This window comes from Pygocentrus nattereri, chromosome 5 (assembly GCF_015220715.1).
Source record: "Pygocentrus nattereri isolate fPygNat1 chromosome 5, fPygNat1.pri, whole genome shotgun sequence".
In the NCBI taxonomy this organism is placed as follows: domain Eukaryota; kingdom Metazoa; phylum Chordata; class Actinopteri; order Characiformes; family Serrasalmidae; genus Pygocentrus; species Pygocentrus nattereri.
In genome coordinates, this window is record NC_051215.1 from 12,990,232 (window position 1) to 12,999,500 (window position 9,269).

Consider the following 9,269-nt stretch of genomic DNA (forward strand, 5'->3'; position numbering starts at 1 on the left):
AAGTGAAGCATTAGTGTGCAAGCTCACCTCCATAAGCCGGAAGAAAGTGAAGCATCAGCAGTCTTACTGGAGAAACTCACCAAGCAAACTGACCATTTGCCTCATTGGAGCAAAACAAAAGAAACACAGCTCTCTCTATTTGATTGATTTTAACAGCCTCTGCAGGTAAAACAAGTGCAATATTCACCAGGAATTTGACATTTTATTCATCGACTTTGTATTGGAAATTGTCGTTCCACCTTAAATGGTGCCACAGTCAGGCACTGAAACATAACTGCTACACCATTTAAGCTGGAACGGAAAAAATTTCATTAAGAAGCTGCTGGAGAAAAAACCGTCAACTTCAGCTTCATACATTCACTATTATTTTGCTGCCTTTTATGTAGGCTTTTCTTCAGCTCGATTGACTTGAGTCTTGATCATCTTGACCTGGGACTTGAGTCAGGACTTGAGTGCAAAGACTTACTTGTTACTTGCAACTTAGTGACTTGTTCCAACCTCTGTGAGTAATTACAGACGAGATATGTGATTTAAATCTAGTAAAAAAATGTCTGTTGTTTCATTCTCGAGAGAAAAATCAACTCTCAAAAGTACCTTTCACAAAATAGTGGAGTGTTGAAGGTGGTTTCTGTCTCGTTGGACAGCATTAAAATGAAATGTGCCCACTTGACTGGCCTAATGCTACTCTTATCTGGTTGTAACCAGAAATATGTTTTGTGCTTTGATTGGTTGGACTGGTTTAATTCTAGTCTTAATGCTAAAGTGAACATCCAGGCTATGATCTTTTGCTACAGCAAATGGACAAATTCTGTGGAAAGTGCAAAGTCGAATCATTCAGTCTGTTTTTGTGCTTTGTATGCTGATTTGAATCCATTTTTTATGAAGAGAGAAAAAACATTTTTGACTTTTTTTGGCAACAAACCAATCAAAGATATGTCAGATATGCATTCATTGCGAAAGTAACCACAATTCATTACAGAATTATTCAATTTTATATATGTAATTGTGTTGTAAATCAAATGTATGTTAAAACGACAGTGATTAAAACACTTATCAAGGTTTATAACTGAGCAGTAATTTCATTTTTCAGACAGGTTAATAGAGTTGTTGCTCATTTTGTGCTAAAATCAGCCCTGTTTCTGTCCTGTTCTGCTCCAGGATCTGATTTTACAACCCCTGATTATTTCACTCCTGTCAGGCCGACTCATGACACATCAGGCACTGGCACGCAAGACAAATGTGAAATGGCTGTGGGCTCTTCAGAGCTCGTTTGCTAACCTCTGAGTTTGCAAAAAGAATCTTAATTCAATAAGCAAACTGTGAAATGAAATTGTTTCTTTATGTCTCAGAAGATCTAAAAATTTCATTAGATGTCGAGTTTCATAGCAACGTGTGAAGAAATCTGCACAGCTGTCACTTCACATCACTGAGAATGACGCAAAGCAAAGACCGATGGCTTCATTATGCGGTTATGATCTCAAAGTCATTCCGATGGTTTCATTGATTCTCATAACAGGATCACCAGCCCTCCTCCTGATCTCCTTTTCCTGCAGAGTTCATTTCTAACTACGGCTGCATGATATGCACATAAAATATAATGTTTGATGTTGAATATCACAGTGATGAAATAAGAAGTGCTAAATTATTAAAACAATGAGCCTCTGGAAGTGTTGCAAGCACTGACTATTTTACTGTGTAAGCAGAAATTTAACATAGAAATCCAACATCAAAAATCGCCATTCACTAAAGCTGCATTCACACAAAAAATATCACTATGTACCTCATGTAGTTGTACGTGACAGATGGAAGCAGATGAGAGCTTACTCAGTAACTTAAATTAATGTCGCATCAAAATTTTGTAGCTAACCAGCATTTTCTAACTAGCTTTTTTATACATTGGTTTCCTGCAGGTCTTGCCACTGTCCATCTTCACATAATTCACATGAAAACTGCAAAAACACTTCAAAAAAATATTTCAGCCAAAAATAATAAGGTGACTAACAGATTTTTAGAATCATTTTTTCAACTGTTTTGCACACTGTGGAATTAGACCTCCACAAAGTGAAACACCCACATGCATGCACACTAGTGAACACACACACTAGGGGGCAGTGAGCACACTTGCCCAGAGCAGTGGACAGCCCTATCCACGGCACATGGGGAGCAATTGGCGGTTAGGTGCCTTGCTCAAGGGCACTTCAGTCATGGATTGTCAGCCAAGGGGTTCAAACCGGCGACCTTCATAGGGTTCACGGTCATAGGGCTGGTTCCCTGACCTCCAGCCCACAACTGCCCCTACAATGGTGAATAACAGGTAAATAAGAGCTCATGTGCGTAACCCTCTACTGCACACAGTGGTGAGATCTGGCTTGTGACTGGCTGAAACCATTCCACTGCCCTGCAATGTTGCTTCTAGGCAACAAATATACGTTGGCAACTTCTCGTAAAAAAAAAAAAAAAAAAATATATATATATATATATATATATATATATATAAATGATACTGAATTTTTTAAAAGATGTTTAAAAGTGCCCATTATGAGATAATATAACCAAATAGAGTTCTGGCCTCTAGATGCTTGAGAGGCATGGCAATCAGTGAGGAAGATGGCAGTGTGCACCAGGAAAAGGGACTGTTATTCATGTTGTTGTTTGTCAGTTAAATGTATGAAGTATGTATTTATTGCATTGCTCAGTATCAGAGAGTTGGTTTAGTATGTGTGAGTTAGTGTGGGTTTTAGTTGTGGTGGATACAGTGAGGATGAAGAGTAAGACCCCTGTGCTTACTCTGTGTAAAAAGCACCTCTATTGTGGAATCATGGCCTCACCATTAGTGATGCACTACTGGTGTTTTGATCGGCTGTTTTGATAACTTATTTCAAGTTGTAATGGTGGCCACTGTTATGGTTCAGGTTTAAAATGAGTTGCAAGATGCTTTATATTATACAGCTCAAATTCACTTTAGTTTCTTGTAGGTTTCAAGCAACAAAAGTTGCATGTTAGTTTCACCCTGTAAAGTCGGCCTAAGGCTTGCTGTCATCTACATTTCTTCAGGACTTAGACTAGTCTTCAATGCAGCATGCACAAACTAAACCTGCTGCGTTTGATTAATGATCACAGGGGGCTTGAAGAAACAACCAGCCAGTGAAGAAGACCAGGTCTTCAACCTCTGACCAAATACTTAAGCCTTTTTAAGTTTTTACAACTTACAAATCATGATCTTTTCAACTCTGCCCTTCTTTTAGCTGATTTACATGCATGTGCTTCCAGCAATAACACATAGCACCTGTGTAGCACAGTTATAGTGTGTTCTCTTTTTCAGATACTGTGGTGTGATACTGTTGAGCAGGCTTGATGAAACAACCAGTCATTGAAGAAGACTACCTCTTCCACCCCCGACCCAATACTTGGGTCTTTCTATGGTGGATGACTTCATTTTATTTATTGTTTTTACTTTTTAAGTAGCACAGAATACAAACATGGTATGGTTATACTGAGGGGCTCTTTAACCAACATCAATCCGCCTGGCGGGTTCTCTCCACAATGCTTGGTGTGGCAGGTCCTCAAAAAGGGCAAACACATCAGTTTATCAATGAGTCTAAAACAAGTGAGTTTTTTGATCAAGCACTTGTGTTCATGGATTGCTCCTGCAAGACACTTGTATTGCCTCTTGAATGTTAGGTTGGATCCATGTGTTGACATCTGCACATTTTCACGTTCACACTTTATATCATTTTCTCAACTCTGATTCTTTACATACAACCATAATGAGATGAAATATCTGTGCACAAATGTTTTAAAAATAAATGCTCATGCAGCATTTTTCAGAATTTAGGTGTATTAATAGTTTGCTAGAGTAACAGCCTCAAATCTTCTGAGACAACTTTACTTTAGATGTTGGAACATTGCTATGAGGATTTGACTACATTAGTGAAATCAGGTACTTATTTTGAATCATTTGTTCTGCATAACACATCACTCATCCCAAAGGCATGGTGGTCCATCACTCCAGACAACACAGTTTCACTGCCCCACAGCTCAATCCTGGGGGGTTTACACCCCACTAGTCAGCGTATGGCACTGGACGTATTGACCTTTCTGAACATGTGCAGCTGCTCTAGTCTGTCCCATTCATACATATAGTGCACTTTCATATGCACCCCAGAGACGTGAGGCTCGACTCAGACGAGACACAGACTTGTACCTTAGGAATTTAAGACTTAAGATTGATTCCAGACTTGACTCAGACTCACACCTTAGAGACTCAAGACTCAACTTGGACTCGCATCCCAGAGACTTGAATCTCGACTTGGACTTGCACCTCAGAAACTTGATTCAGATTTGCACCTCAGAGACTCAAGATTCTATTTGGACTCGCACCTCAGAGACTTGAAACTTACACCCCCAGAGAGAGTCTCGACTCTGTCTCATATGCAAAAGACTTGAAACTCAATTTGGACTTGCACCTAAGAGACTCGAGACTCAACTCTGACTCACACCTTAGAGACTCAACTCAGACTCACATTTCAGAAACTTAACTCAGACTTGCACCTCAGAGACTCAAGACCTGACCTGAACTCACAACCAAGAGGCTACAAACTCTGACACACACCTCAGAGACTTGTATTCTTTTTCTAGTGTTCTTTTTCAGTTACTATACTGTACTCCATCCAGCTGCTTGATATAAGACACACGTTTTACTTTGTGCACACAAGAAATTTTCTACACATTGTTTGCTCTCCGACAGTTTATAGTTTACATTGTAGAAAAATACATCAACGACAGTGGTGCTAAACACTGTACACCTTAACTTAGTAGAATTCACTAATTTGGATACTTTTGGGCATATAGTGTACTTTCACAGGCCTTCTGCATACTAAACAGATCTACATGATGGACATTCAGTCAGAGCCTCAAGAATGGACATAGACTTGGGCAGTTGTGGGCTGGAGGTTAGGGAACCAGCCCTGGTTGCCGGTTCGATCCCTTTGTCAGACAGTCCATGACTGAAGTGCCCTTGAGCAATGCACCTAACCCCCAATTGCCCTGCGGGCATTATGGATAGGGCTGCCCAATGCTCCGGGCAAGAGTGCTCACTGCCCCCTAGTGTGTGTGTTCAGTAGTGTGCACGTATGTGGGTGTTTCACTGCACAGATGGGTTAAATGCAGAGATCCAATTGAGACTTGCACCCCAGAGACTTGTTTCCAACATGCATCTCAGAGACTCAAGACTCAAGTCAAATTCATACCTCAGAGACTCAAATTCACACCTCAGAGACTTTGTATTTTTCCTTTATATTATTATTATTATTATTATTATTTAAATTTTGTTAAATCTGCCATTTGAATCCTATTCTCAATGGACTCTAATTCTAAGCTTGGTAATAGAATGCAGGTATCCCTGCTATTCCCTGATGCAACTAGAAGCGCTGGTTATGCTGTGATTGTCTAAGGTAGTCCAGAAATTTCCTCTTAGACCAGAGAGGCCTTTGTGAAAGCAAGCCGCGTCTTCTGTGTCACCTGTTTTTCAGGTGAGCATTGTGTTAAAAATACACTAAAATTCTCCTGAACTAGTTAGTACAGCATACGGGAACATATATTAATACATTTGTGACAACTTGCATGCACTGAGTGGAGGTTTAGCACATTATAGAAATGTTGTAAAAATGGCAGTTTTAGTTACTTGTGTTTTAGCTAAGCTTCTAGTTAAACTCCGTGAAGAACGTGTTGAAACGAGTTTGAGAGAGTTCTTTAATTTTATTTTGACGATATGAATGAGTATTAAGATGTGTTTGCGTGTAGGAGACATTCTAAGAGATTTGATAGCGGCAGTTAGTTGGCACTTTGAATATTAGTTGGAACTTTGAATATCCATCCATCCATCCATTTTCTAAGCCGCTTCTCCGTCAGGGTCGCGGGGGGAAGCTGGAGCCTATCCCAGCAGTCTTCGGGCGGAAGGCAGGATACACCCTGGACAGGTTGCCAGTCCATCGCAGGGCAGACAGACAAACACAGACAGTCCACTTTGAATATGTTTTTCTTTTTTGGTTCAGCGTACCACAGTTATTACTAACGTTAAGTGAGCATTGTCTGTATTTCTGTCTTTAGTACATAATATGTAATGTTATAGACTACATATGCAAGCTTTAGCCATTCTTTTAGCACATATACGTCCTGTGGTAATTTAAGAATATTATTTCCTTCAAACCTAAAAAAATGTGAATTGAGGATGCTGTATTCATCTGCTGGACAAAGAAGCCTAAATGGGACTGTAGTATTCAGTGGAGTCTCCCTCTGACAGGGACATGTTCACCCTATATTAATAAATGTGAGAAATCAAGCTAAATATATATATATGTTTTGTACTGAACTGTGATGTTTGCTGAGCAAAGAACAAAAGAAAAACAGGCAGAGATATTTTTATAAACAGAATTGTTTAAATAAACTAAGACCAGAGAGGCACTCGTGAAAGCACTCCACGTCTTCTGTCTCATCCTTTCAACCGTTTTACAGGGGCAAAATCTGTCCCATGGGCCCCAAGCCTGGGACATGTAACCCACCTCCTAAACCTGACTTGCACTCACGCCCCAGCAACTACAGGCTTGACTGACTCACACATCAGAGACTTGAGACTCAACTCGGACTTGCACCTCTGAGACACTCAAGACATGATTCAGTCCCACATCTCAAAAACGTAGACTTGACTCACACCTCAGAGACTTCAGATTCAGTTGCGACTTGCATTCCAGAGACTTAACTCCAGCATGCACTTCAGATACTCAAGACTTGAGTTGAATTCACACCTCCAAGACTCACCGCTAAACAACTTGAGACTTGACTCTGACTCACACCTCAAAGAATCAAGACTTGACCCAGACTCGTGCCTAAGAGACTTGAGACTGACTCACACCATCATACTCTTATTCTTTTTTTTTCTGGTATTCTTTTTTTTTCAGCTACTCCACTCTACCCACTTCATCCAGCTACTTGACATGAGACACACATTTTGCTTCATACACAAGTCATTTTCTACACACTGTCTGTGCTCCAACAGTTTATAGTTTACACTGTTGAAAAATACATCCACAGCCATTGGTGCTAAAGACTGTGTATAATACTAGTCCTTTGTAGTGTGCACTATATATCATCTATATTTGTTGCATTTCTTGGTTTTTGTGCTATTTACATCTTATATGCTGTCTTGTGTTCTGTCTGTGTTCTGTAGGATCTGTATTTCATTCCTTATTTAGCACATGGCTGTGAATGCAGTGTATCCTGACTTGACATGATTCATTTTGTGGAGAGCTTTAAGCTTGCGAGGGACAGGTGCAATATAAATAAAGCATTTTTTAATGTTAAGGTTATTATTGTTGTATGCACCTTACACAGTATCGGGATGCAGTTGCAAATGACAACAGGGTAGGACTGCAACAATCACCATGATGGCACCATGCTAAGCACCACGCATAGGTAAGCTGCTCATCTGTCTTTTATATTAATTAATTAATTACAAATCTATGTGAAACCCATTTAACTGTTTGTAGTATGGTGGAATGCTTAGGGGTTTCACATTTACACATTAAAGTGAACATGGCCATTAATGAGGGACACACCCACTTTGTGGTGGGTGGAATGTGGGTAGGCGGCGTACTGATTTCCGGGGACAGATAAAAGCGAAGCACACCCAAGTGAGCTCACTTCCTGCTTTGTTAATCGAAGGGATCGCGCGGATTGTTTGTCGCCGCTGAAAGAACTCAGTTCGGTAAGTTTGTAAATGGTTGTTAACTGTTAGCAGGATGCTGGTGGTGATGGCTTGAAGTCTGCAGAGTGTAATTTCACTTTAATTTAGGTAATTTCATTTTTCATTCCTAGTGTATGTGTGTTAGCGGGGATAGCCTAAAAAGGCGCGAAACAGAGAAGTGCACTTAGCAGACTCGGCTAACGTGTTTGGGTATCAACCGTGGCGAAAAAGTGAAAAGTGGTGCTGCTGCTCTATTTTTATGGATTGCCGTTTTTTGTTTAGGATGTAGTGTTGGGATTGAGGTTTTTAGGTATTACCACTGCTATTTATGGGACTTTGTAATAGCATATCCCAGGTCGTTTGTTCATGGTTGCACCATGGATTGTGTCTACTTTTATTCTTTTCTTTGATTTGTGGTCAAGGGGTAGGCTGCCCCGGTGCTCTGGCTGTGCCGTCTTTGGGTGTTTTATTTGTTGTGTAGTATTGCTGTGGGTGATCTTTATTTGGTGAGCGTGGGTTTGTATGGTCGTTGATTGGGGGTACATTTGGGCACCTCCGTGGCCACACTTATTTGGGGCCTGTGCTATGCTAACTAGTCTTGGTAATTAGCCTGAATCCCATACAGTTATCAATAGTAACTACAGTCTTTAAGACTCTTTGTTCTTAATGTTGTGTGTGTGTTTTTTTTTTTTTTTTTTTTTTTTTAATAATTGTAAAATAAAATGTACTGCAACATTATATTCTGGTTGATGCAGGTGTATTATTGGCTGGCTCTAGACACTCTTTTGGTTGAGTGGCCTGTGAGAGGGGTCCCCTTCCCCATAATATAGGGGTGGTGTAGTTGAAGCTCTATTTCGTTTAGGTGTCTGCAGAAGTACAAGGTGGGGTGCTTTTATTGTATTGATATTGCGCCCGGTACCGGTGGTGGTAGTGCGGCCACATTTGGCGTAGGTGGCAGGATCACTTTAGTTGAACCATATGCCAACTATACCCTGTATCTAATTAGATATAAGTGGCAGTTTTATTATGGGGGTTCGGTGCTTGTTATAAGAGTGGAGGGAAGTCAGTGGTCAGCAGGTGGATATTATTGCTGGAAGCATCAGGACCATTGTGACATTTCGGGAAAGACAGTGATTCATCGGAAAAGATTGGAATTCTTGTATTTGATTTTAATTTGTGGACATATTTTTATGTAATTCAGTTTTTTCCCCCTTCTTCGTTGTTTGGTTATTAAAATGGCTAACAAGGTGGCAGAGCAGTTGAGGGCTCTTACCGATTTGGTACAGCAACTTTGTGCAGAGAACACTAGGCTTAGAGAGGAAATGATAGAGGCCAGTGGCAGTCACTCCAGCAGGAGAAGGTTCATCTAGAGTCTCCTATTCGAGGTGGTGCTTCTGAGGAGCCCGTTATTGCTAGTGGTGTAATAGAGGTTGATGTATATGCCAAGAGAAAGGAAGTGTCCAAGGTTTTCGGGAGATGTGCACCAATTCCCTTGGGGTTGAAGATTGGATAGAAGAGGTGCGCAGGT

At 40.5% G+C, this 9,269-nt stretch overlaps 1 protein-coding gene across 1 annotated transcript in view; it reads left to right on the forward strand.

The window, feature by feature from the left end:
- Window positions 1-7,724: 7,724 nt before the first annotated feature.
- Window positions 7,725-9,269, forward strand: part of LOC108415305 (polyunsaturated fatty acid lipoxygenase ALOX15B-like) — a 42,964-nt gene continuing 41,419 nt past the window's right edge. The window contains exon 1 of the mRNA XM_037538309.1: window positions 7,725-7,762. The gene's annotated coding sequence lies outside the window, so the exon portion shown is untranslated. The remainder of the gene's footprint in view (window positions 7,763-9,269) is intronic.